The sequence below is a fragment of the Engystomops pustulosus genome, chromosome 3 (genome assembly GCF_040894005.1).
Source record: "Engystomops pustulosus chromosome 3, aEngPut4.maternal, whole genome shotgun sequence".
Taxonomy (NCBI): domain Eukaryota; kingdom Metazoa; phylum Chordata; class Amphibia; order Anura; family Leptodactylidae; genus Engystomops; species Engystomops pustulosus.
The window spans coordinates 229,946,881-229,974,142 of NC_092413.1; the positions used below are offsets into that span (position 1 = coordinate 229,946,881).

Here is a 27,262-nt window from a genome sequence, read left to right on the forward strand (position 1 = left end):
TTTCACCAGATACATAGTGGAACTCGGCCCATCTGTCGCCGCCATGCTGGAGACCTGAAGTTGCAATCATAGCAGCGCAATATGGATGCCCCATACTGTCGCTCTTAATCATGGAACCATTTCCGTAAAAACAATTAAAAATAGAACCACTATGCTATTCCATTATTCCTAGGTGAAATATTCAAACGACCCGGCCTGCTTTGAAAATTATAATTTTTTCAAAGTAAACGCTTCTGGCCCCCAGGCCCATTTTGGGTGGGGAGGAGCCGAGAGACAGGGGCTTGGACAGGGAAAGCTCGCCTGGCAGCGGACCGCCAGCTCCATCCCAAGATTAGGCAGCCTCAGAGGCATCCATGCATGCTGCCCCTGCTGTTTCCTCCATTTTGCCTCCACGATCCTCCACAGCGTCCACCAATGTCTCATTTCAACTCTCTATACCCCAGACGCTGGAGCACGAGAGGATATGCAGCACATCATCCCCTTATCAAACGAGCTGTGTCAGGCAGAATTTTCAGGTGTTTCACCAGATACATAGTGGAACTCGGCCCATCTGTCGCCGCCATGCTGGAGACCTGAAGTTGCAATCATAGCAGCGCAATATGAATGCCCCATACTGTCGCTCTTAATCATGGAAGTCGTCTCCATGGCTGCCTCCACATGTCGTCCCCTTATCAAAAGAGCTGTGTCAGGCTCATTTTTCGTGTGTTTCACCAGATACGTTATGGATCTTGGTCACTATGTCGCCAACATGCTGTGTTATCGACTAAATATACTGTCAACCTTTTGTTCACATAGGAAATCATTTCACCTCCTTTGGTGAAACCTGAGTCCATTTAGGGTATGTCGCCATGAGACTCTCTAGCCTGCCACTGCTGCCGCTGCCTCTGCATGCCGTCCCCTATAGTGTCAGGGTCAATTATTGGATGTTTTAGATGCTATCTAGCCTCATTCGGTCACTCTGTCATGGCCATGCTGTTGCCCATAATTTTGGCATAATGGTGCAATTAAGCAGCCTCAGAGGCATCCATGCATGCTGCCCCTGCTGTTTCCTGTCCATTTCCGTGGTGCTTCCATCCTTTTCTGAGGTTCCCAGGTGTTTGGCCAAGCTTCCCTGTGCAGAGCCTTGGTCCCCTTAAAAAATGCTCGAGTCTCCCATTGACTTCAATGGGGTTCGTTATTCGAGACGAGCACTCGAGCATCGGGAAAAGTTTGTCTCGAATAACGAGTACCCGAGCATTTTAGTGCTCGGTCATCTCTAATCATCTGCTGTCACCTCATACACCTCACACATCATGTACTAGTGTAACCTCAGCAAGTATAACACTGGGGTTACCATGTTATATCCTCTGCTGTCACCTCAAACACCTCACACATCATGTACTAGTGTAACCTCAGCAAGTATAACACTGGGGTCACCATGTTATATCCTCTGCTGTCACCTCAAACACCTCACACATCATGTACTAGTGTAACCTCAGCAAGTATAACACTGGGGTCACCATGTTATATCATCTGCTGTCACCTCATACACATCACACATCATGTACTAGTGTAACCTCAGCAAGTATAACACTGGGGTCACCATGTTATATCATCTGCTGTCACCACATACACATCACACATCATGTACTAGTGTAACCTCAGCAAGTATAACACTGGGGTTACCATGTTATATCATCTGCTGTCACCTCATACACATCACACATCATGTACTAGTGTAACCTCAGCAAGTATAACACTGGGGTTACCATGTTATATCATCTGCTGTCACCTCATACACCTCACACATCATGTACTAGTGTAACCTCAGCAAGTATAACACTGGGGTCACCATGTTATATCCTCTGCTGTCACCTCATACACCTCACACATCATGTACTAGTGTAACCTCAGCAAGTATAACACTGGGGTTACCATGTTATATCATCTGCTGTCACCTCATACACATCACACATCATGTACTAGTGTAACCTCAGCAAGTATAACACTGGGGTTACCATGTTATATCATCTGCTGTCACCTCATACACATCACACATCATGTACTAGTGTAACCTCAGCAAGTATAACACTGGGGTCACCATGTTATATCATCTGCTGTCACCTCATATACATCACACATCATGTACTAGTGTAACCTCAGCCAGTATAACACTGGGGTTACCATGTTATATCATCTGCTGTCACCTCATACACATCACACATCATGTACTAGTGTAACCTCAGCAAGTATAACACTGGGGTTACCATGTTATATCATCTGCTGTCACCTCATACACCTCACACATCATGTACTAGTGTAACCTCAGCAAGTATAACACTGGGGTTACCATGTTATATCATCTGCTGTCACCTCATACACATCACACATCATGTACTAGTGTAACCTCAGCAAGTATAACACTGGGGTCACCATGTTATATCATCTGCTGTCACCTCATACACATCACACATCATGTACTAGTGTAACCTCAGCAAGTATAACACTGGGGTCACCATGTTATATCATCTGCTGTCATCTCATACACATCACACATCATGTACTAGTGTAACCTCAGCAAGTATAACACTGGGGTTACCATGTTATATCATCTGCTGTCATCTCATACACATCACACATCATGTACTAGTGTAACCTCAGCAAGTATAACACTGGGGTCACCATGTTATATCATCTGCTGTCACCTCATACATCTCACACATCATGTACTAGTGTAACCTCAGCAAGTATAACACTGGGGTTACCATGTTATATCATCTGCCGTCACCACATACACATCACACATCATGTACTAGTGTAACCTCAGCAAGTATAACACTGGGGTTACCATGTTATATCATCTCCTGTCACCTCATACACATCACACATCATGTAGTAGTGTAACCTCAGCAAGTATAACACTGGGGTTACCATGTTATATCATCTGCTGTCACCTCATACACATCACACATCATGTACTAGTGTAACCTCAGCAAGTATAACACTGGGGTTACCATGTTATATAATCTGCTGTCACCTCATACACCTCACACATCATGTACTAGTGTAACCTCAGCAAGTATAACACTGGGGTTACCATGTTATATCATCTGCTGTCACCTCATACACATCACACATCATGTACTAGTGTAACCTCAGAAAGTATAACACTGGGGTTACCATGTTATATCATCTGCTGTCACCTCATACATCTCACACATCATGTACTAGTGTAACCTCAGCAAGTATAACACTGGGGTCACCATGTTATATCATCTGCTGTCACCTCATACACATCACACATCATGTACTAGTGTAACCTCAGCAAGTATAACACTGGGGTTACCATGTTATATCATCTGCTGTCACCACATACACATCACACATCATGTACTAGTGTAACCTCAGCAAGTATAACACTGGGGTCACCATGTTATATCATCTGCTGTCACCTCATACACCTCACACATCATGTACTAGTGTAACCTCAGCAAGTATAACACTGGGGTTACCATGTTATATCATCTGCCGTCACCACATACACATCACACATCATGTACTAGTGTAACCTCAGCAAGTATAACACTGGGGTCACCATGTTATATCATCTGCTGTCACCACATATACATCACACATCATGTACTAGTGTAACCTCAGCAAGTATAACACTGGGGTTACCATGTTATATCATCTGCTGTCACCTCATACACCTCACACATCATGTACTAGTGTAACCTCAGCAAGTATAACACTGGGGTTACCATGTTATATCATCTGCTGTCACCTCATACACATCACACATCATGTACTAGTGTAACCTCAGCAAGTATAACACTGGGGTTACCATGTTATATCATCTGCTGTCACCTCATACACCTCACACATCATGTACTAGTGTAACCTCAGCAAGTATAACACTGGGGTTACCATGTTATATCATCTGCTGTCACCTCATACACATCACACATCATGTACTAGTGTAACCTCAGCAAGTATAACACTGGGGTTACCATGTTATATCATCTGCTGTCACCTCATATACCTCACACATCATGTACTAGTGTAACCTCAGCAAGTATAACACTGGGGTTACCATGTTATATCATCTGCTGTCACCTCATACACATCACACATCATGTACTAGTGTAACCTCAGCAAGTATAACACTGGGGTTACCATGTTATATCATCTGCTGTCACCTCATACACATCACACATCATGTACTAGTGTAACCTCAGCAAGTATAACACTGGGGTCACCATGTTATATCATCTGCTGTCACCTCATACACATCACACATCATGTACTAGTGTAACCTCAGCAAGTATAACACTGGGGTCACCATGTTATATCATCTGCTGTCATCTCATACACATCACACATCATGTACTAGTGTAACCTCAGCAAGTATAACACTGGGGTTACCATGTTATATCATCTGCTGTCACCTCATACATCTCACACATCATGTACTAGTGTAACCTCAGCAAGTATAACACTGGGGTTACCATGTTATATCATCTGCCGTCACCACATACACATCACACATCATGTACTAGTGTAACCTCAGCAAGTATAACACTGGGGTTACCATGTTATATCATCTCCTGTCACCTCATACACATCACACATCATGTAGTAGTGTAACCTCAGCAAGTATAACACTGGGGTTACCATGTTATATCATCTGCTGTCACCTCATACACATCACACATCATGTACTAGTGTAACCTCAGCAAGTATAACACTGGGGTTACCATGTTATATAATCTGCTGTCACCTCATACACCTCACACATCATGTACTAGTGTAACCTCAGCAAGTATAACACTGGGGTTACCATGTTATATCATCTGCTGTCACCTCATACACATCACACATCATGTACTAGTGTAACCTCAGAAAGTATAACACTGGGGTTACCATGTTATATCATCTGCTGTCACCTCATACACATCACACATCATGTAGTAGTGTAACCTCAGCAAGTATAACACTGGGGTTACCATGTTATATAATCTGCTGTCACCTCATACACCTCACACATCATGTACTAGTGTAACCTCAGCCAGTATAACACTGGGGTTACCATGTTATATCATCTGCTGTCACCTCATACACATCACACATCATGTACTAGTGTAACCTCAGCAAGTATAACACTGGGGTCACCATGGACTGTAGGGATTAACAAACCCAAACCTTAAATTTGGTACTTGCCCCTGTACCTTGATAAACCATCCAACCGATTGGCACTTGACCTTGTACCTTGATCAACCATCCAACCGTTTGGTACTTGACCTTGTACCTTGATCAACCATCCAACCGCTTGGTACTTGACCTTGTGCCTTGATCAACCATCCAACCGTTTGGTACGTGACCTTGTACCCTGATCAACCATCCGGTACTTGACCTTGTACTTTGATAAACCTTCCATCCGTCTGGTACTTGACCTTGTACTTTGATAAATCATCCATCCGCCTGGTACTTGACCGTGTACCTAGACTAACCACCCAGCCACCTGGTACTTGACCGTGTACCTAGACTAACCACCCAACCGTCTGGTACTTGACCGTGTACCTAGACTAACCACCCAACCGTCTGGTACCTGACCGTGTACCTAGACTAACCACCCATCAACAGACCGGGAAACTAAATGTTTGGGTAATGTGGGAAGGCCACAGCGTTTATTAACAACTAAGATAAATTATTAAATAATGTTATAAATTAAAACATTTCCCAACTTGCTAGGCCCGCTTGGCATCTTCAAAATCTTGAGAACCGACTTCGCCCGAAATGGCGGCTGCGTCCCTGCAGCCGGCATGTGGGCATCTTCCAGCGCCTTAGGGCCTGTGTAACTTCCGCCTTCGCTGTGACGTCTGTAGGAAAACAGAAGGAAACAGCCAGAACCAAGGAAAGAAAAGCTGAAAAGAAATAATTCTGAGGGCAGGGTGGGAGGGTGACTTCTCGCCTCTTCGTTCCAGGGGGCAGAAGGAAAGAGGCCCCCCCACGTGCTCTCGGACTTTTTAAAACCGCCGGGCGGGTCCTTACCCGCCCCCAAACACCACCTCCTGTGACCTCACACAGGAGGAGTAAAGGGGCAAGCCCCACCAGCCTACCAGAAGGCTAGAAACCACCCCCTACAGTCCTCAGCCCCTTCGCTATTTGCTTTGGGGCTTGTTAGACTGTAGGGATTAACAAACCCAAACCTTAAATTTGGTACTTGCCCCTGTACCTTGATAAACCATCCAACCGATTGGCACTTGACCTTGTACCTTGATCAACCATCCAACCGTTTGGTACTTGACCTTGTACCTTGATCAACCATCCAACCGCTTGGTACTTGACCTTGTGCCTTGATCAACCATCCAACCGTTTGGTACTTGACCTTGTACCCTGATCAACCATCCAACCATCCGGTACTTGACCTTGTACTTTGATAAACCTTCCATCCGTCTGGTACTTGACCTTGTACTTTGATAAATCATCCATCCGTCTGGTACTTGACCGTGTACCTAGACTAACCACCCAGCCACCTGGTACTTGACCGTGTACCTAGACTAACCACCCAACCGTCTGGTACCTGACCGTGTACCTAGACTAACCACCCATCAACAGACCGGGAAACTAAATGTTTGGGTAATGTGGGAAGGCCACAGCGTTTATTAACAACTAAGATAAATTATTAAATAATGTTATAAATTAAAACATTTCCCAACTTGCTAGGCCCGCTTGGCATCTTCAAAATCTTGAGAACCGACTTCGCCCGAAATGGCGGCTGCGTCCCTGCAGCCGGCATGTGGGCATCTTCCAGCGCCTTAGGGCCTGTGTAACTTCCGCCACGGAGCAGCCTCCTCCCTCCTACCACCGGCTGCGACCCCCCACACGGACCAAGGCCATGGACATCTCAGCCTGCTCCCGCAGGCTGAGAAGGAAAATATTCTAAAATATTAACCTCAATGGAATTGGGATGGACCCCGTCGCATTATAAGAGATGGTATACACCATGTATTGTGATAATCAGGACTTTCCTTGCTCTCTTTATAGCAGCTGTGAATAGGATGCCTGACCCATTAACTGCTCGAAGACATGCCTGCAAAACCCACAAGACTTCCTTCAAGGGTCTAGTTATCCGGGGTGAGATGTGCCTTTTGTGCTACCCAGGATTATCCTTTACCGACTTTAAGTTACTGCATTTACCCAAAACCAGGGACCGAAACCGCAAAAGCTCGCAACTAGTTATGGAAAGTTTTGGACAGTTCCATCTTTCTCTGCACTAAGTCAACCGCCCTATCAAAGGAGACGTACGTAACCGCCACAACCTCCTATATAGCGTCATTGACCGAGGGACCTTTGGGAAAAGACAGGTGGAAGATTAATCGGAACTTTCCGGGCTCCTTTTGGTAACTAAGCCTGATGGTTCTATAAAGGGACCGGCCGTCCTACCCGGGGAAACCTTTCCCGACCTTCTCTAGTGCTAATACTGGATTGAAAGAAATTAAACTGCCGCATTTAACCAACCTTGCGGTGGGCTGGTGGCTATCCTGATGCAGTGGATGGGGGGAGAAGTGCCTTTTGTGCTGCCCAGGATTATCCTTCACTGACATTAACCCCTTAATGCCGAAGCCACTTTTCACCTTCCTGACACGGGCCATTTTTTGAAATCTGCCCTGCGTCACTATAAATGGTTATAACTCCGGAAGCTTTAACAGATCCAAGTGATTTTAAAATTGTTTTCTCGTGACCCCTTGTACTTCATGTTAGTTACAAAATTTTGGTGTTATGTTTTGCATTTAATTAGGAGAAATTCAGATATTTGGTGAAAATTTTGAAAAATTCTCAATTATTTGGTGAAACTTTAGAAAAATTCTCGATTACCGGACTTCAAAATGTTCTACTTCATCCCATACATAGTCAGAACCGCTAAAAATGAAATAACTAACATTCACCGAATGACTAAATTATGTGGACGTGATGCTTTATGCATATTAAATTTTTACAGGATGTTATGGGGCTTTGAACGTTACGTGCGATTTTCCATATTTTCATAAAAAACGCAAAAACCTGCTATTGAGGGACCTGCTCAGTTTCAGGTCACTTTGAGAGGTCTAAATAAAAGAAAACCCCATAAATTACCCCAATATAGAAAGGACCCCTTGAATGTATGTGAAACAACTTTTGTGAAGTTAGTTAACCCTTTAACTGTTTCACAGGGGTTAAAACAAAAACGGATGCAATTGAAATTTTTTTTTTTTTTTTTGACTAAATTAATGTGTTTTTCAAAATGTACAAATTCACAGTGGATAAAATGCCAAAACGCTCCACGAATTTTAATCCCCAATCCCTTCCGTGTATAACAATCCCCCATATGTGGTGGTATTCCGCTGTATGGGCACACGCCAGGGCATGGGGGGGGGGGGAGCTGCGCCATTCACCGCAGATTATGCATTGTCACTTTTTTTTTTTGGACAATTAAGGGCTTATTCTTTGCATCATGAGATGCACTTTACAAATACTTCATTTTAGTGGGTCATTAGCTTATTGATGACATTTAATTAACTCTTGAATGTATGGGTGAAAGAAAAATTGTCAATTTTGGTTCCCTTTCTTTTTCTATTTATTGGAGGTCGTACACCGTACACTAAAAATACTATATTATCTTTATTCTATATGTCACTACGATTACGTTAATACCTCATGTATATAGTTATTTTTTTTTTTTGTTTGTTTTTACAATTTTACTGAATGAACTAAAATAGAGGAAATCTCATTTGTTTTTGCATCGCCATCTTTTCGGAGACGTAACTTTAATATTTTTTGTTGACAGAGCGAGTTTAGGGCTTATTTTTACGTGTTGAGTTGTTCTTTTCAAGTGATACCATTTTGGCGCTCAATTTTTTTTCTTTTTTTTTTCTTTAAATATGTTTTTATTAAATGTATTAACTCTTATCCCTTTTACAGGTAAGCCTGATCAAGCGATCCACTGATCGCTTATTAAAGCTATTGTTCACCACACACAGTGTAATACAAATGTATTACACTGCGCATGCACGGACCCGGCTCCTGGAAGGAGGATCGCACAGCCCCGGGCACTGGCATTCCCGGGGCTGCGATCCCTAAATGTGTTACCCTGTCCTGCGTTAGCTAAATTCCCTAAGCCCACATGTGTATCCTGACTGGCTTGTAATTGTGTGATCAGTGATCTAATGGACGTGATGACCTCTGTTCTTGTGTGATGAGGTAATGGACGTGATGACCTCTGTTCTTGTGTGATGAGGTAATGGACGTGATGACCTCTGTTCTTGTGTGATGAGGTAATGGACGTGATGACCTCTGTTCTTGTGTGATGAGGTAATGGACGTGATGACCTCTGTTCTTGTGTGATGACCTCTGTGTTCTTGTGTGATGACCTCTGTGTTCTTGTGTGATGACCTCTGTGTTCTTGTGTTTGTTTTAAAACTGTTTTTATTAGGTACACAAAAGATCACCGTTACATTTGTCAGTAGCAAAAGGTTTGTACCAGTTTTCTTTTTTCTTTTAAACAAATACCTGAAGAATTCTACCATTAAATGTAACATGAAAGTTTTCATATAAAGCCGACAAAGGTAAAATAACTCGGGAAGGGAGGGGGGAAGGAAGAGGGTTACGTAGGGGAGGAATGGGGGAGGGGATGTGTAAAAGGTAGGTAACTTGAGATGAGAATAGGGTAAGTTTCATTATTAGAGCACCTTGTTTTTATGGGATATCCATGGAGACCAAATGTGTAGGAATTTTTCTCTGGTACCAGAGGACCAGTGTGCCAGTTCCTCAAATCTACATAATTCGTTGACTTTTTCAGTCCATTGCGCTATTGAGGGGGAATTACTAGACTTCCAGTGCCTGGGGATTAGTAGCTTAGCTGCTGTCAGCAGGTGGGTGTGTAGGTGATTGTGTCTCAGTACAAAGCCATTATCAGGGATACCTAATAAAATGGCTTTAGGTGATTTAGGGATAGTCATTGTACAAATTTTCCCGGTTGCCTCCAGGACAGCATCCCAAAAGTTTTCTATTACCGGGCAGGACCACCAAATATGCGTCATGTCCCCTGTGTCTAAGCCACATCTCCAACATGTACTGGGTATGTCTGGATTTATTTTATGTAGCCATAAAGGTGTCTTGTACCATCTAGTGACTATTTTGTAGTGGTTTTCTTTAATTCTGATGCATCTTGAGTAGCCATTGGAATTACTTATTAGGCCTTCAACATCCTCCTTTGAGAATGGTGTCTGTAGTTCATTTTCCCACTGGTGGACATAGGAAGGGGTCTCTTGCTTACCTAGCCTCAATATTGCATCGTAGCAACTTGACAGGAGTTGTTTATATAAAGGTTTTTTATTAGCTAACGTTAGTAGCCAGTCTGCAGGTTGAGATTTTTGCCAGAAGGAAGTTAAAAATTTGTTGCATATATCTGTGAAGTTACGAATGTGGATGAAGTTTTTGAGTAAGAGCCCTGTCTTCCTAGCTAGGTGGTGTACATCTATGGAATCTGTGTCAGTGAAGAAGGAGGCCACTGAGTAAGGGTGTAGATGTCTCCAGAAGGAATCTGAATGGGGTCTTTCTGGGTAAACCAAGTATGGGAGTAGACTCATAGGAAGTAGTTCAAAGGGTATTCCCCCTGCCCCTAGTTTGTCCTCTGTGTTCTTGTGTGATGAGGTAATGGCCGACCACGAGGGGAGGCCACTGAACTCACCGGATGAAGTCTTCGCTGGTGGAGCTGACGTGTCCTGATGAGAAGACTGTGCTTTATCCTGTTCAGATGGTTGGTGATGTTCAGAAGCTGAAGTGATGCGTTTAGGTGGTTTCTTGATGATGTCATAACTGCGAGGTGGAGCTTGAGAGCCTTGGCTGCCATGACGGGATTACCTCTGGGACTGCAGTGGCTGTAGATGAGCTGAGGATCTGTTTTCGGATTCCTGGCGAGTTGTTGGATGCTTTGATGTCCACCTGGAGCGCTTGGTCAGGCGGTGAGGGAAGTCTCGGTGACGGGTGCGGGTGTGTGAGTGCGCCACCTCGCGGCCACTGGAACCCGGTGATGATGGGCTGCTGTAGTGTCTGCGACGTCCTCCGTGATGATGATGGCGGCTGTGGCCTGGTGAGAGGAGCTCAGAGCCAGTATCGGCAGCCCGCCTGCGGTATGGCCACTGGGAGTCCATTCTGCTGGGATGTTGCTGCTCCTAGGACGAGGATCTGTTGCTCCGGTCTCTGTGGTGCACCGTGGACATAGAGGTCTCTACCGCATCAAGAGTATGCAGAGAGGACTCGGGGGAGTAGGGAAGGGGAGCTGCCCAGGGGTCCAGAGCTGTGGTGTTGGCTGTGCCGGGGGAGAGGGGGGGAGAGCCTGGGGCTGGCTGGGGAGTAGGCCCGAGGTCTGAGATGGGGCCTAGGGCTGTCAGGGGAGTAGGCCCGAGGCCTGGGATGGGGCCTGGGGCTGTCAGGGGAGTAGGCCCGAGGCCTGGGATGGGGCCTGGGGCTGTCAGGGGAGTAGGCCCGAGGCCTGGGATGGGGCCTGGGGCTGTCTGGGGAGTAGGCCCGAGGCCTGGGATGGGGCCTGGGGCTGTCTGGGGAGTAGGCCCGAGGCCTAGGGCTGTCTGGGGAGTAGGGCCGAGGCCTTCAGTCGGCTGTAGGGAAGGCCCGAGGCCTGGTGGGCGGCCCGGGGCTGGCTGGAGCACAGGCCCGAAGCCTGCCGGGAGGCCCTGGCTTGTGAGCCGAGTAGGCCTGAAGCCTGCCGCGTGGTGAAAGGGGGGCCTGTGCGCTGCCAGAATGGCAGGGGGAGAGCCGGACCCGCGACAGAGAGGAGCAGGAGGAGGATCGGTGTCGGGGAGGGCGCCTGGGCTCGCAGTAGGCCCGGACCATAGCGTGGCCGGGCATGGAGGCCGCAGGCATCGGATGGTGCCGGGGTGAGCTGAACGGCAGGGGGAGCGGGATCGCGTGCGCCGCGGAGGTGGGGGGGGGCGGCCGTTGCCGGCCGGGTGCTCAGGAAGCCGCGCCACGCGGCTGGAAGAAACTTCAGGCTGGGGCTTGGTCTGAAGGTAAGGGGACCGGAGCTGTGTGCAGGGGGTGGGGGAGCGCTGGCTGAGCGGGTCGCAGAGCTGGGGTGCGTGGCAGGTGAGCGGGCAGCGGAGATGGGGCGCGGGGCAGGTGAGCGGGCAGCAGCGCTGGGGTGCGGGGCAGGTGAGCGGGCAGCGGAGATGGGGCGCGGGGCAGGTGAGCTGGCAGCAGCGCTGGGGTGCGGGGCAGGTGAGCTGGCAGCAGCGCTGGGGTGCGGGGCAGGTGAGCTGGCAGCAGCGCTGGGGTGCGGGGCAGGTGAGCTGGCAGCAGCGCTGGGGTGCGGGGCAGGTGAGCTGGCAGCAGCGCTGGGGTGCGGGGCAGGTGAGCTGGCAGCAGCGCTGGGGTGCGGGGCAGGTGAGCTGGCAGCAGCGCTGGGGTGCGGGGCAGGTGAGCTGGCAGCAGCGCTGGGGTGCGGGGCAGGTGAGCTGGCAGCAGCGCTGGGGTGCGGGGCAGGTGAGCTGGCAGCAGCGCTGGGGTGCGGGGCAGGTGAGCTGGCAGCAGCGCTGGGGTGCGGGGCAGGGGATGCAACGCGCTTACCCTTTGCATACTTCTCAGCAGGGCTCCCACGACGATCCTCCGGGGCAGTCGGTGTCCCACGTGGTCTGGGCGACGCCATCTTCTTCTGGCCCGGGCCGCGCTTCCTGGCTGGTGCAGGTGATGATCTTCCTCAGGGGACGTCCTCCATCTTCTGCCAGCTGCTCCCGTGGAGGAGGTAAGGAGCACTGGGTGGGTGGTGGTGACAGGGTGGCAGGCCGCCGGGCGGGGGTGGTGGCTGTACCCTCCAGGGTGGAAGCCACTGCAGCGGGTTTCGATCCAGGGAGATGGGTGTCCTCTTCAGGGACGTCCGCTTCTTGAACCGACCCCGCAGCAGGGCGCTGCAGGAGGGTATCCAGCATGGCTGAACCCTGCATGGCCGCTTGCTGGATTACTTGTTCTTCTAGGGAAGCCATGCTGGGTATTTGCAGAGGGGTCTCTGACTTCTCGCCTCTTCGGTCCAGGGGGCAGAAGGAAAGAGGCCCCCCCACGTGCTCTCGGACTTTTTAAAACCACCGGGCGGGTCCTTACCCGCCCCCAAACACCACCTCCTGTGACCTCACACGGGAGGGGTAAAGGGGCAAGCCCCACCAGCCTACCAGAAGGCTAGAAACCACCCCCTACAGTCCTCAGCCCCTTCGCTATTTGCTTTGGGGCTTGTTATTATATCATCTGCTGTCACCTCATACACATCACACATCATGTACTAGTGTAACCTCAGCAAGTATAACACTGGGGTTACCATGTTATATCATCTGCTGTCACCTCATACACCTCACACATCATATACTAGTGTAACCTCAGCAAGTATAACACTGGGGTCACCATGTTATATCATCTACTGTCACCTCATACACCTCACACATCATGTACTAGTGTAACCTCAGCAAGTATAACACTGGGGTTACCATGTTATATCATCTGCTGTCACCTCATACACATCACACATCATGTACTAGTGTAACCTCAGCAAGTATAACACTGGGGTTACCATGTTATATCATCTGCTGTCACCTCATACACATCACACATCATGTACTAGTGTAACCTCAGCAAGTATAACACTGGGGTTACCATGTTATATCATCTGCTGTCACCAGATACACATCACACATCATGTACTAGTGTAACCTCAGCAAGTATAACACTGGGGTTACCATGTTATATCATCTGCTGTCACCTCATACACATCACACATCATGTACTAGTGTAACCTCAGCAAGTATAACACTGGGGTTACCATGTTATATAATCTGCTGTCACCAGATACACATCACACATCATGTACTAGTGTAACCTCAGCAAGTATAACACTGGGGTCACCATGTTATATCATCTGCTGTCACCTCATATACATCACACATCATGTACTAGTGTAACCTCAGCAAGTATAACACTGGGGTTACCATGTTATATTATCTGCTGTCACCTCATACACATCACACATCATGTACTAGTGTAACCTCAGCAAGTATAACACTGGGGTCACCATGTTATATCATCTCCTGTCACCTCATACACCTCACACATCATGTACTAGTGTAACCTCAGCAAGTATAACACTGGGGTTACCATGTTATATCATCTGCTGTCACCTCATACACATCACACATCATGTACTAGTGTAACCTCAGCAAGTATAACACTGGGGTTACCATGTTATATCATCTGCTGTCACCTCATACACATCACACATCATGTAGTAGTGTAACCTCAGCAAGTATAACACTGGGGTCACCATGTTATATCATCTGCTGTCACCTCATACACATCACACATCATGTACTAGTGTAACCTCAGCAAGTATAACACTAGGGTCACCATGTTATATCATCTGCTGTCACCTCATACACATCACACATCATGTACTAGTGTAACCTCAGCAAGTATAACACTGGGGTTACCATGTTATATCATCTGCTGTCACCTCATACACATCACACATCATGTACTAGTGTAACCTCAGCAAGTATAACACTGGGGTCACCATGTTATATCATCTGCTGTCACCACATACACATCACACATCATGTACTAGTGTAACCTCAGCAAGTATAACACTGGGGTCACCATGTTATATCATCTGCTGTCACCTCATACACCTCACACATCATGTACTAGTGTAACCGCAGCAAGTATAACACTGGGGTCACCATGTTATATCATCTGCTGTCACTTCATACACCTCACACATCATGTACTAGTGTAACCTCAGCAAGTATAACACTGGGGTTACCATGTTATATCATCTCCTGTCACCTCATACACCTCACACATCATGTACTAGTGTAACCTCAGCAAGTATAACACTGGGGTCACCATGTTATATCATCTGCTGTCACCTCATACACCTCACACATCATGTACTAGTGTAACCTCAGCAAGTATAACACTGGGGTTACCCTGTTATATCATCTGCTGTCACCTCATACACATCACACATCATGTACTAGTGTAACCTCAGCAAGTATAACACTGGGGTCACCATGTTATATCATCTGCTGTCACCTCATACACCTCACACATCATGTACTAGTGTAACCTCAGCAAGTATAACACTGGGGTTACCATGTTATATCATCTGCTGTCACCTCATACACATCACACATCATGTACTAGTGTAACCTCAGCAAGTATAACACTGGGGTTACCATGTTATATCATCTGCTGTCACCTCATACACCTCACACATCATGTACTAGTGTAACCTCAGCAAGTATAACACTGGGGTTACCATGTTATATCATCTGCTGTCACCTCATACACATCACACATCACGTACTAGTGTAACCTCAGCAAGTATAACACTGGGGTCACCATGTTATATCATCTGCTGTCACCACATACACATCACACATCATGTACTAGTGTAACCTCAGCAAGTATAACACTGGGGTCACCATGTTATATCATCTACTGTCACCTCATACACATCACACATCATGTACTAGTGTAACCTCAGCAAGTATAACACTGGGGTCACCATGTTATATCATCTGCTGTCACCTCATACACATCACACATCATGTACTAGTGTAACCTCAGCAAGTATAACACTGGGGTCACCATGTTATATCATCTGCTGTCACCACATACACATCACACATCATGTACTAGTGTAACCTCAGCAAGTATAACACTGGGGTTACCATGTTATATCATCTGCTGTCACCTCATACACATCACACATCACGTACTAGTGTAACCTCAGCAAGTATAACACTGGGGTCACCATGTTATATCATCTGCTGTCACCACATACACATCACACATCATGTACTAGTGTAACCTCAGCAAGTATAACACTGGGGTCACCATGTTATATCATCTGCTGTCACCTCATACACATCACACATCATGTACTAGTGTAACCTCAGCAAGTATAACACTGGGGTTACCATGTTATATCATCTGCTGTCACCTCATACACATCACACATCATGTACTAGTGTAACCTCAGCAAGTATAACACTGGGGTTACCCTGTTATATCATCTGCTGTCACCTCATACACCTCACACATCATGTACTAGTGTAACCTCAGCAAGTATAACACTGGGGTTACCATGTTATATCATCTGCTGTCACCTCATACACATCACACATCATGTACTAGTGTAACCTCAGCAAGTATAACACTGGGGTTACCATGTTATATCATCTGCTGTCACCTCATACACATCACACATCATGTACTAGTGTAACCTCAGCAAGTATAACACTGGGGTCACCATGTTATATCATCTGCTGTCACCTCATACACCTCACACATCATGTACTAGTGTAACCTCAGCAAGTATAACACTGGGGTTACCATGTTATATCATCTGCTGTCACCTCATACACCTCACACATCATGTACTAGTGTAACCTCAGCAAGTATAACACTGGGGTCACCATGTTATATCATCTGCTGTCACCTCATACACATCACACATCATGTACTAGTGTAACCTCAGCAAGTATAACACTGGGGTTACCATGTTATATCATCTGCTGTCACCTCATACACATCACACATCATGTACTAGTGTAACCTCAGCAAGTATAACACTGGGGTCACCATGTTATATCATCTGCTGTCACCTCATACACATCACACATCATGTACTAGTGTAACCTCAGCAAGTATAACACTGGGGTTACCCTGTTATATCATCTGCTGTCACCTCATACACATCACACATCATGTACTAGTGTAACCTCAGCAAGTATAACACTGGGGTCACCATGTTATATCATCTGCTGTCACCTCATACACATCACACATCATGTACTAGTGTAACCTCAGCAAGTATAACACTGGGGTCACCATGTTATATCATCTGCTGTCACCTCATACACATCACACATCATGTACTAGTGTAACCTCAGCAGACTGGAGGGCATGCAACAGAACACCTTAGGTAAACCACCTGTAAGGGCACTTTAATTGTTTATCCATAACACAAATATCAGTAAAGTGTAACTTCCAAAATATGACAGACACTTCTTGCTGGGTGGAAAATTAGGTCACAGCTTTATTTATTTATTTTATATATTAACCCGTAATATCCAAAATCAGGCACTTGGAATAGAATCACACATTTTTGAGCTCTGGAAGCTGTATGCCAGCTGGACTCCCAGCTGCCAAGTCGGCCAACCGAGCAATCACCATCTCAAATCTTCCACCATTCCGCCTGCTGTGACTGGAAATCAGATCTTTGAGCTCTGGAAGCTGCATCAAGCAGGACTCCCAGCTGCCAAGTCCGCCAACCGAGCGACCACCATCTCAAATCTTTCACCATTCCGCTTACTGTGACTTGAAATTAACTAAAAATACAAAGGTAAAATATTACAAAATTACACAACATCTTAATAACATAGGGAGGGAGGGAGGGACAGCTTGAGTGTCGCCTAAAAGAGGGAGATATCCTTGAGTGATCAGTCATATATATACCCTCTGGTCCTGTAGGAGGGGAGGACATTATGAGGTAAGCAACAGGGGAGGAGTGAGAACACATCTTAAAGGCACAGATCACCAACCCTCTATTAAAGTGCAATAGTACCCAAACTTTTACCCCTTTGCATCTAATAACATCAGCCCCCAGTCTAGGGGTACCTTCCTTAAACAGTCAGGTGTACCCCACAGACTGGAGGGCATGCAACAGAACACCTTAGGTAAACCACCTGTAAGAGCACTTTAATTGTTTACCCATAACACAAATATCAGTAAACTGTAACTTCCAAAATATGACAGACACTTCTTGCTGGGTGGAAAATTAGGTCACAGCTTTATTTATTTATTTTATATATTAACCCGTAATATCCAAAATCAGGCACTTGGAATAGAATCACACATTTTTGAGCTCTGGAAGCTGTATGCCAGCTGGACTCCCAGCTGCCAAGTCGGCCAACCGAGCAATCACCATCTCAAATCTTCCACCATTCCGCCTGCTGTGACTGGAAATCAGATCTTTGAGCTCTGGAAGCTGCATCAAGCAGGACTCCCAGCTGCCAAGTCCGCCAACCGAGCGACCACCATCTCAAATCTTTCACCATTCCGCTTACTGTGACTTGAAATTAACTAAAAATACAAAGGTAAAATATTACAAAATTACACAACATCTTAATAACATAGGGAGGGAGGGAGGGACAGCTTGAGTGTCGCCTAAAAGAGGGAGATATCCTTGAGTGATCAGTCATATATATACCCTCTGGTCCTGTAGGAGGGGAGGACATTATGAGGTAAGCAACAGGGGAGGAGTGAGAACACATCTTAAAGGCACAGATCACCAACCCTCTATTAAAGTGCAATAGTACCCAAACTTTTACCCCTTTGCATCTAATAACATCAGCCCCCAGTCTAGGGGTACCTTCCTTAAACAGTCAGGTGTACCCCACAGACTGGAGGGCATGCAACAGAACACCTTAGGTAAACCACCTGTAAGAGCACTTTAATTGTTTACCCATAACACAAATATCAGTAAACTGTAACTTCCAAAATATGACAGACACTTCTTGCTGGGTGGAAAATTAGGTCACAGCTTTATTTATTTATTTTATATATTAACCCGTAATATCCAAAATCAGGCACTTGGAATAGAATCACACATTTTTGAGCTCTGGAAGCTGTATGCCAGCTGGACTCCCAGCTGCCAAGTCGGCCAACCGAGCAATCACCATCTCAAATCTTCCACCATTCCGCCTGCTGTGACTGGAAATCAGATCTTTGAGCTCTGGAAGCTGCATCAAGCAGGACTCCCAGCTGCCAAGTCCGCCAACCGAGCGACCACCATCTCAAATCTTTCACCATTCCGCTTACTGTGACTTGAAATTAACTAAAAATACAAAGGTAAAATATTACAAAATTACACAACATCTTAATAACATAGGGAGGGAGGGAGGGACAGCTTGAGTGTCGCCTAAAAGAGGGAGATATCCTTGAGTGATCAGTCATATATATACCCTCTGGTCCTGTAGGAGGGGAGGACATTATGAGGTAAGCAACAGGGGAGGAGTGAGAACACATCTTAAAGGCACAGATCACCAACCCTCTATTAAAGTGCAATAGTACCCAAACTTTTACCCCTTTGCATCTAATAACATCAGCCCCCAGTCTAGGGGTACCTTCCTTAAACAGTCAGGTGTACCCCACAGACTGGAGGGCATGCAACAGAACACCTTAGGTAAACCACCTGTAAGAGCACTTTAATTGTTTACCCATAACACAAATATCAGTAAACTGTAACTTCCAAAATATGACAGACACTTCTTGCTGGGTGGAAAATTAGGTCACAGCTTTATTTATTTATTTTATATATTAACCCGTAATATCCAAAATCAGGCACTTGGAATAGAATCACACATTTTTGAGCTCTGGAAGCTGTATGCCAGCTGGACTCCCAGCTGCCAAGTCGGCCAACCGAGCAATCACCATCTCAAATCTTCCACCATTCCGCCACCAGCAGATCCGTGTACCCCTACATGGATCTGCGCCCCCACCCAACAAGAAGAAGTGTCTACTCAATACCATCAGAAAAACCCCAGAGGAATATATTCAGGCCCATCTCTTTAAGGTAACACTGTTTGGACACATTACATCTGCATCGTTCCCACTATCTCCCTGTGCCGTACTAGATCACCACACTTATAGTGCATGAAATGGACCATGCCGGAGTTAACCGTATACCCGGCCCACTCCAAAGCAGTAGAATTCCTAGAACCTTGCCAGATAACTCAGGGAACTTTCTTCAAACATTTTTTTCACAATTTCTGGAAGAAGATTGCACACTGGCAAGGCCTGTCTCATTAAGGTCAATAATACAGCCTCTGGGAGGACCTGAATCCATTTTAAGCCCTGTATACACCTCCAAAATACATCTGCCTGTTGAAAAACCCCAAAAACTAGTTCCCGCCAGGGAGACCTGAAATATGTACAAATGACACAGAATGTTGTCATGGGGCAAACATTAACCGGAGAACCTGAAACAATAAGAGGGTAAAAAAGCAATCCCACAATAAATCAGGCAGTGAGCAAAGCATGTAGACCTCCCAAAACTCATAACCTCCACACCTGGGAGGCCGGCTGTAAACCCCTCAGCTGCTGCCCCAATCTGAAAGGAATGGGTGCCCTCATAAGATAAGAAAAGATAGGTAAACCTTTATTAGTCCCACAGTGGGGAAATTCACACCCAGGATTCACATCTTCTTGGGTCCAACCTAAGAACCCCAACATATTTCAAATATCACCTGAAATTAAATATGGGAAAGTGAGGGGAGGAGGCACTTTCATGAACTAAAAAATTGGGACCCAAACCGAGATAACGATAAAATCACCTGAGACACTGTAACCGGGCCAGAGATAGCACCTAGAGACCTGTACAGCTGTACCTGACGATTATCGGGCAACTATTATGCCTATAATAGTATCGTATCGATATACAAACACTTGGGCCTAAGTGAATTATCCCTTAATAAACAGAGGGGGGGGAGGGTGGCTGAACGAGAGACAAGATCCCTGATACAAATGGTCACAAAACTAGGGGTTAGGCTAAAGGCAAAGGAAAACAAGGTCTTGTATTCTAAGGAGAAAACTGCTGGGTAGCACCTAACCAGGTCATATGACAAGTTGTGAAGAAAATGGCCACCAGGTGGACCCCGGACCTTCCGTAGCCGATATTAGATGCCACTGGTGAAAAGATCTGGAGACTCAAACTGGACAAATTGCAGCCAAAGTATAAAGCACTCAGTACATGTCGGGCCCATTAGGTGATGTTCAACTCCAAACAGCAAAATAGAAGCATTTTACACAAGAGGGAAAGACCCGGAAGGGATGAATAACATTACAACAAGTCAATAACAAATTACAACCCTAAGTTACCACAAATGGGAAGAGATCCAGAAAAGTCAGGTTCTGGTCCGGGACAGAGTCAGATCACTGTGGTGCCCAAGGTTCTCCAGCACACGTCCCCAAATTCCAACCAAAAACCACAGGAGACCCGGCTCTGGCCGTCAGCATGTAATAGCATTGTATGGCAACAAAATCATCACTAAATTGTAAGGTGAACATAAAGACTGGTGATAATATGAATGCGATGTTCTGATATTATAAAACAAGCACAAATGCTGTGAGAGAAAAACTCCCCCAGCGGTGTAACCCTGCGAGCAACAACCACAAAGCCAAAGAGAGAAAACGCACAAAAGACGTGTACAAAGCAATAATAATAGTTAATCCTGCGGCAAATGGCCCGAGCAAAGGCCTCAAGCCTTATCCGGGGGGATATCAAAACTATGCAGGAAAATGTAAACAAAGGGGCACAAACCGCAAAATTACGGGATCTACAGACAAATCATCCAAATAGTAACAGAGCGATAAAAAAGGTGACATATTAGACAACCCCGCCCAGGAAAGAACTAAAATGTTTCCCACTGCAATAACTTTACTTCTCCATGTATAAAATTTTCTCCGTACATGTCCCCCAAGATCCGCAAAAGTACCACACCACAAGATGGCGCTACACAACACCGATCAGCATAGTAATCATATAAAGGAAATGAAGCAATGGTGGGAAGACAAGTATCACAATAATACTCACCGTCCACATAGCTGCTCAATCTGGGGGCACAAACAAGAAACACAAAGCCAAATCAATAACCAACCAGGCCATGGGGACCCCCGGCCGCCTACTGGTGAGGAAACACAACACGAATATAAGGAACATAATATATCTGAGCTTCCTCAGAAAACATCCCGGCATAGACCAACTCTTGGGGAAGGATAGGGGTAAATGAGACAGAACTACCCTGGTTCCTTCTTTGGAACTATCCAAAGGAGAAATGTGCATGTCAAGAAATGGGGAGTGGAGGCTAAAGGGCAGGGGCACCTAAAAGGGGGCCACCACCCTTCCCCGGGAAACTTATTTCTATATATTTTCCAAAGGACACTGGGATGGCCTATTGCAACTGTCCTGAAATACAACCCACACTATTAAACACACATGAAATAAGGAAACAAAACCTAAAAATTGAACACAGTTAACAACCTTAGAAGGATAACCCCAACCCAATGTCTAGAGCACTCACTGCCATCATTTCATCTGCAGGTGCTATCTTAGAAGGATAATAGGAAGCGGGACAGAGACATACAATACGCACATGTGCGCCCCCCACAGAAGAGGCATTAGAGCTTATACTTACAGAGGCAGCGTCCCTTATTGCAGAACCATCAGCTCCGGGTCATAACCAGAACCTGTACATGGTGTCGTATCACCACCAGAAAGGCCACCTGTGTCTTGCGTGAAGAATAAATTGCCTCCCGATATGTGAACATCCCAAAATAACACATTTTCACCCATCACATCTCAAAACAGAGAAAGCCTTGGGGTATTTATTAATAATCTCAGCTCCTTCATGTTAGGGACTTGGGTCCGTGTTGATAGAATGACTTGTTCCTTATCTGCTGTAAGCAGTTCTACTGACAAAGGACCAGATATCAATGTAAGCATTGGCCCATATCCTCTCCCCAATCTATATGGGCTCCATGCGGGCTGCAGTACATTATACACAGTCCTTATGGTCACCTGAGTGCACAGGTGCCGGAGCCGCGCTAATATCTACCAGAGCAGAGGAAACCCGTGTAATAAGGTCATTAGAGTGGGGACTATTCTGTCTCACCATGTAATCGCTCCCACTCCCGCAGCACCTCCATATTGTAGCTCAGCAGTTGGTGCAGGAATAGAAGGACGATCCACAGGAACTGCAGCTGGAACTGAAGTCACTGGAGAAACCAAGCCACGATCCGGGAATGACCCACTGCGGTCCCGCATATGCCGTCCACGGCTTCATGTACCAGTCATCGTCTTAGCGCTCAGGACCCACCGGAGATGATGGGGAGCGCCGCCTTGACGAACTGGACAACCTGGCCGCCGCCTGCGCCAGGTTGAATTAAACTCCGCAGAGCCGCGGCGGGAGCGCCAGCGTAACTCCCGGGCGGAGGAAGGGGATTATGGGTATGAGATCTGTGACCATGGGGAACATCATGGGGTGATACTGAAGTGACCGCAGCCCCTGGCTACAGGGGAGCGACAGAAGAGGCCGACACAGCAAGTGAGGGTTAATTACAGCAGCCCCCTGACTGGGGAGGGCTATACTGACATCTTCTACAAATACAGCACATGAGGGGTTAATTGCAGCAGCTCCCTGACTGGGGAGGGCTGTAGTGACATCTTCTACAAATACAGCACATGAGGGGTTAATTAGAGAAGCTTCCTGCTAAGCAGAAAACTGCAGAGAGAGCCTCTACAGCTGCAGCATGTGAGGGGTTAATCCCAGCAGCCCCCTGACTATGGGGGTGGGGGGGACTGCAGTGGTATCTGCCACAGACACAACTACTGGGGACTTTACTGACCCCCCAGAAACCACCTGAGAAGGTGCAGGGGCATCCTCTGAGGACTGAGCACAACTAGTATGAGCTCCTATTACTACTGTGGGAACTACAGGAGAAATGATGGGAGTGGTAGTGCAGGGAGAGATAATGGGAGTGGTAGTGCAGGGAGAGAGAATAGAAGAGCATGGAGCTGCAGACTCTGAGCAGGGACATGGAGCTGCACCTGTGGTTAGTGAAGGAGCAGAGACTAGAGCAGAGTTATTACTACTGTGTCTCTGCCTCCAGCTCCATGTATGTGATTACATGAGGAGAAGCAGCTACTGCAGGGTCTCCTCACCTCATGAGAGGCCTGGGGGTGGGGATGGCCGGGGTGAGGCAGGAGCTGGGAGACTACATGGCCTCCTGCCTGGGGATGGAGCAGACACTGGCAGGAGATGATTCCTCACCTTCAGTGTCTGGATGGGGCCTCCATAGATACACAGGGGCCTGAGCCCTGGACACAGCACAGTCCTGCAGCGCACACCAGCCTGACCCCAGGAGAGGGACAGCTTGAGTGTCGCCTAAAAGAGGGAGATATCCTTGAGTGATCAGTCATATATATACCCTCTGGTCCTGTAGGAGGGGAGGACATTATGAGGTAAGCAACAGGGGAGGAGTGAGAACACATCTTAAAGGCACAGATCACCAACCCTCTATTAAAGTGCAATAGTACCCAAACTTTTACCCCTTTGCATCTAATAACATCAGCCCCCAGTCTAGGGGTACCTTCCTTAAACAGTCAGGTGTACCCCACATGTAGTAGATGTGTCCTGCAGTCCTATGTAACAGCACAGATAACACAGTGATATCTCTGAGTACAGATCATGTAGTAGATGTGTCCTGCAGTCCCATGTAACAGCACAGATAACACAGTGATATCTCTCTGAGTACAGATCATGTAGTAGATGTGTCCTGCAGTCCCATGTAACAGCACAGATAACACAGTGATATCTCTGAGTACAGATCATGTAGTAAATGTGTCCTGCAGTCCCATGTAACACCACAGATAACACAGTGATATCTCTGAGTACAGATCATGTAGTAGATGTATCCTGCAGTCCTATGTAACACCACAGATAACACAGTGATATCTCTGAGTACAGATAATGTAGTAGATGTGTCCTGCAGTCCTATGTAACACCACAGATAACACAGTGATATCTCTGAGTACAGATCATGTAGTAAATGTGTCCTGCAGTCCCATGTAACACCACAGATAACACAGTGATATCTCTGAGTACAGATCATGTAGTAGATGTATCCTGCAGTCCTATGTAACACCACAGATAACACAGTGATATCTCTGAGTACAGATAATGTAGTAGATGTGTCCTGCAGTCCTATGTAACACCACAGATAACACAGTGATATCTCTCTGAGTACAGATCATGTAGTAGATGTGTCCTGCAGTCCCATGTAACAGCACAGATAACACAGTGATATCTCTGAGTACAGATCATGTAGTAGATGTGACCTGCAGTCCTATGTAACAGCACAGATAACACAGTGATATCTCTCTGAGTACAGATCATGTAGTAGATGTGACCTGCAGTCCTATGTAACAGCACAGATAACACAGTGATATCTCTCTGAGTACAGATCATGTAGTAGATGTGACCTGCAGTCCTATGTAACACCACAGATAACACAGTGATATCTCTGAGTACAGATCATGTAGTAGATGTGTGCTGCAGTCCTATGTAACACCACAGATAACACAGTGATATATATGAGTACAGATCATGTAGTAGATGTGCCCTGCAGTCCTATGTAACACCACAGATAACACAGTGATATCTCTGAGTACAGATCATGTAGTAGATGTGTCCTGCAGTCCTATGTAACACCACAGATAACACAGTGATATCACTGAGTATAGATCATGTAGTAGATGTGTCCTGCAGTCCTATGTAACACCACAGATAACACTGTGATATCTCTGAGTACAGATCATGTAGTAGATGTGTCCTGCAGTCCTATGTAACACCACAGATAACACAGTGATATCTCTGAGTACAGATCATGTAGTAGATGTGTCCTGCAGTCCTATGTAACACCACAGATAACACAGTGATATCTCTGAGTACAGATCATGTAGTAGATGTGTCCTGCAGTCCTATGTAACACCACAGATAACACAGTGATATCTCTGAGTACAGATCATGTAGTAGATGTGTCCTGCAGTCCTATGTAACACCACAGATAACACAGTGATATCTCTGAGTACAGATCATGTAGTAGATGTGACTTGCAGTCCTATGTAACAGCACATTGTGAGTCTTGGGCTGTGATGTAGTTGGACACATCTGGGCCGGTTTCTCCTATGGTTCCGGATCTTTTAGTGGAGATGAGGGGAGAATACGGCAGGGACACTCGGATAATGTCTTATAAAGTCGCCCAAACTGAGGTGACACCGGGATAAGGGGGAGGTTTAGTTCTTATATATAGAAAAGTTTATTAATGAATTAGGAAGGTGAATACTTAACCCCATCACTGCCGGATCCTGATGATCTGTATATAAGGGATAAGGAGTCCTGTATGTAGGGGGATGAGGTCCGGGGCGACGCTCCCTATCTCAGGGGGATCGGTCACTCACAGGGGGTAATAAACCTCCTAATAGATAAGTCCCTCAGACATCATCCATCTATCATATTACCTCACACATAAGCGTCTTATAGTCGTTTCTTATATTAACCAATCAAAGCTTAGATATCATATTAATGATCAGTGACAAAATACAAGCTGAGCTCTGATTGGATGCTAGAAGCTGAGCCGTGATTGGCTGCTTTCCCCCCAGTAGATTGCACTTTGATAAATCTTTATGTACATAAGTCTGGATCAGCTCATTGACATTTCCCCCAATCAATAATTGTGTGGGCTGAGGTCACCCAGGACTATATAAGAGGCTCCCATCACCTCTGGGGATACGGCTGGTGAATATCCCTACAGCAAGGTAAGATCTCCCTGATATTAGTTATTAGCACTAGATCTGTATATTATTGGGGGGGGGGCTGCCCGGATGTAGCAGAGTCTGTAACTACAGATGTAGCAGAGCTGGTAGTGCTGGAATATATCCTGTATACATTGTATCACACAGGTGCAGCTATTAGTAGTAACCTGTGCAGTGTCATGTGTAGGGGTCAGGGTGGTGGGGGGCTCTGGACAGCACTGCTGGGGGCTCTCATACTGGAAGAGCTTTATATACATAAATACAGCACAAGAACCATTCAGGCGCACCGTTTTTGCGCCATTTTTGCGACTAAATGCCAAACTAGCAGCGCAGTAAAAATAACCAGCTTTCCCTCATACATCTTACCAATCCAGATGTTTTGCTGCGCCTAATGATATTCATTACTTGCAACTTTTTCATTTAGGCGCAAAAACGGGCGCAAAAACACTCCAGCCCGAAGGTGGCATTAACTGAGAAGTAGCACTGAGCCCCTTTGCAGAACAGCTCATTTCTAGCAGCAGAGCTCAGCCAGACAGTGCAGACACTAGAACAGATAATACATACATTACATACACTACAGACACTAGTACAGATAATACAGACATTACATACACTGCAGACACTAGTACAGATAATACAGACATTACATACACTGCAGACACTAGTACAGATAATACATACATTACATACACTGCAGACACTAGTACAGATAATACACACACTACATACACTGCAGACACTAGTACAGATAATACAGACATTACATACACCGCAGACACTAGTACAGATAATACACACATTACATAC

The 27,262-nt window shown here is 46.1% G+C and overlaps 1 protein-coding gene across 1 annotated transcript in view; it reads left to right on the plus strand.

Moving 5' to 3' along the window:
• Nucleotides 1–27,262, plus strand: part of LOC140122765 (fucolectin-like) — a 69,567-nt gene that overhangs the window by 10,682 nt on the left and 31,623 nt on the right. The window contains exon 2 of the mRNA XM_072143961.1: nt 12,625–12,778. The gene's annotated coding sequence lies outside the window, so the exon portion shown is untranslated. The remainder of the gene's footprint in view (nt 1–12,624; nt 12,779–27,262) is intronic.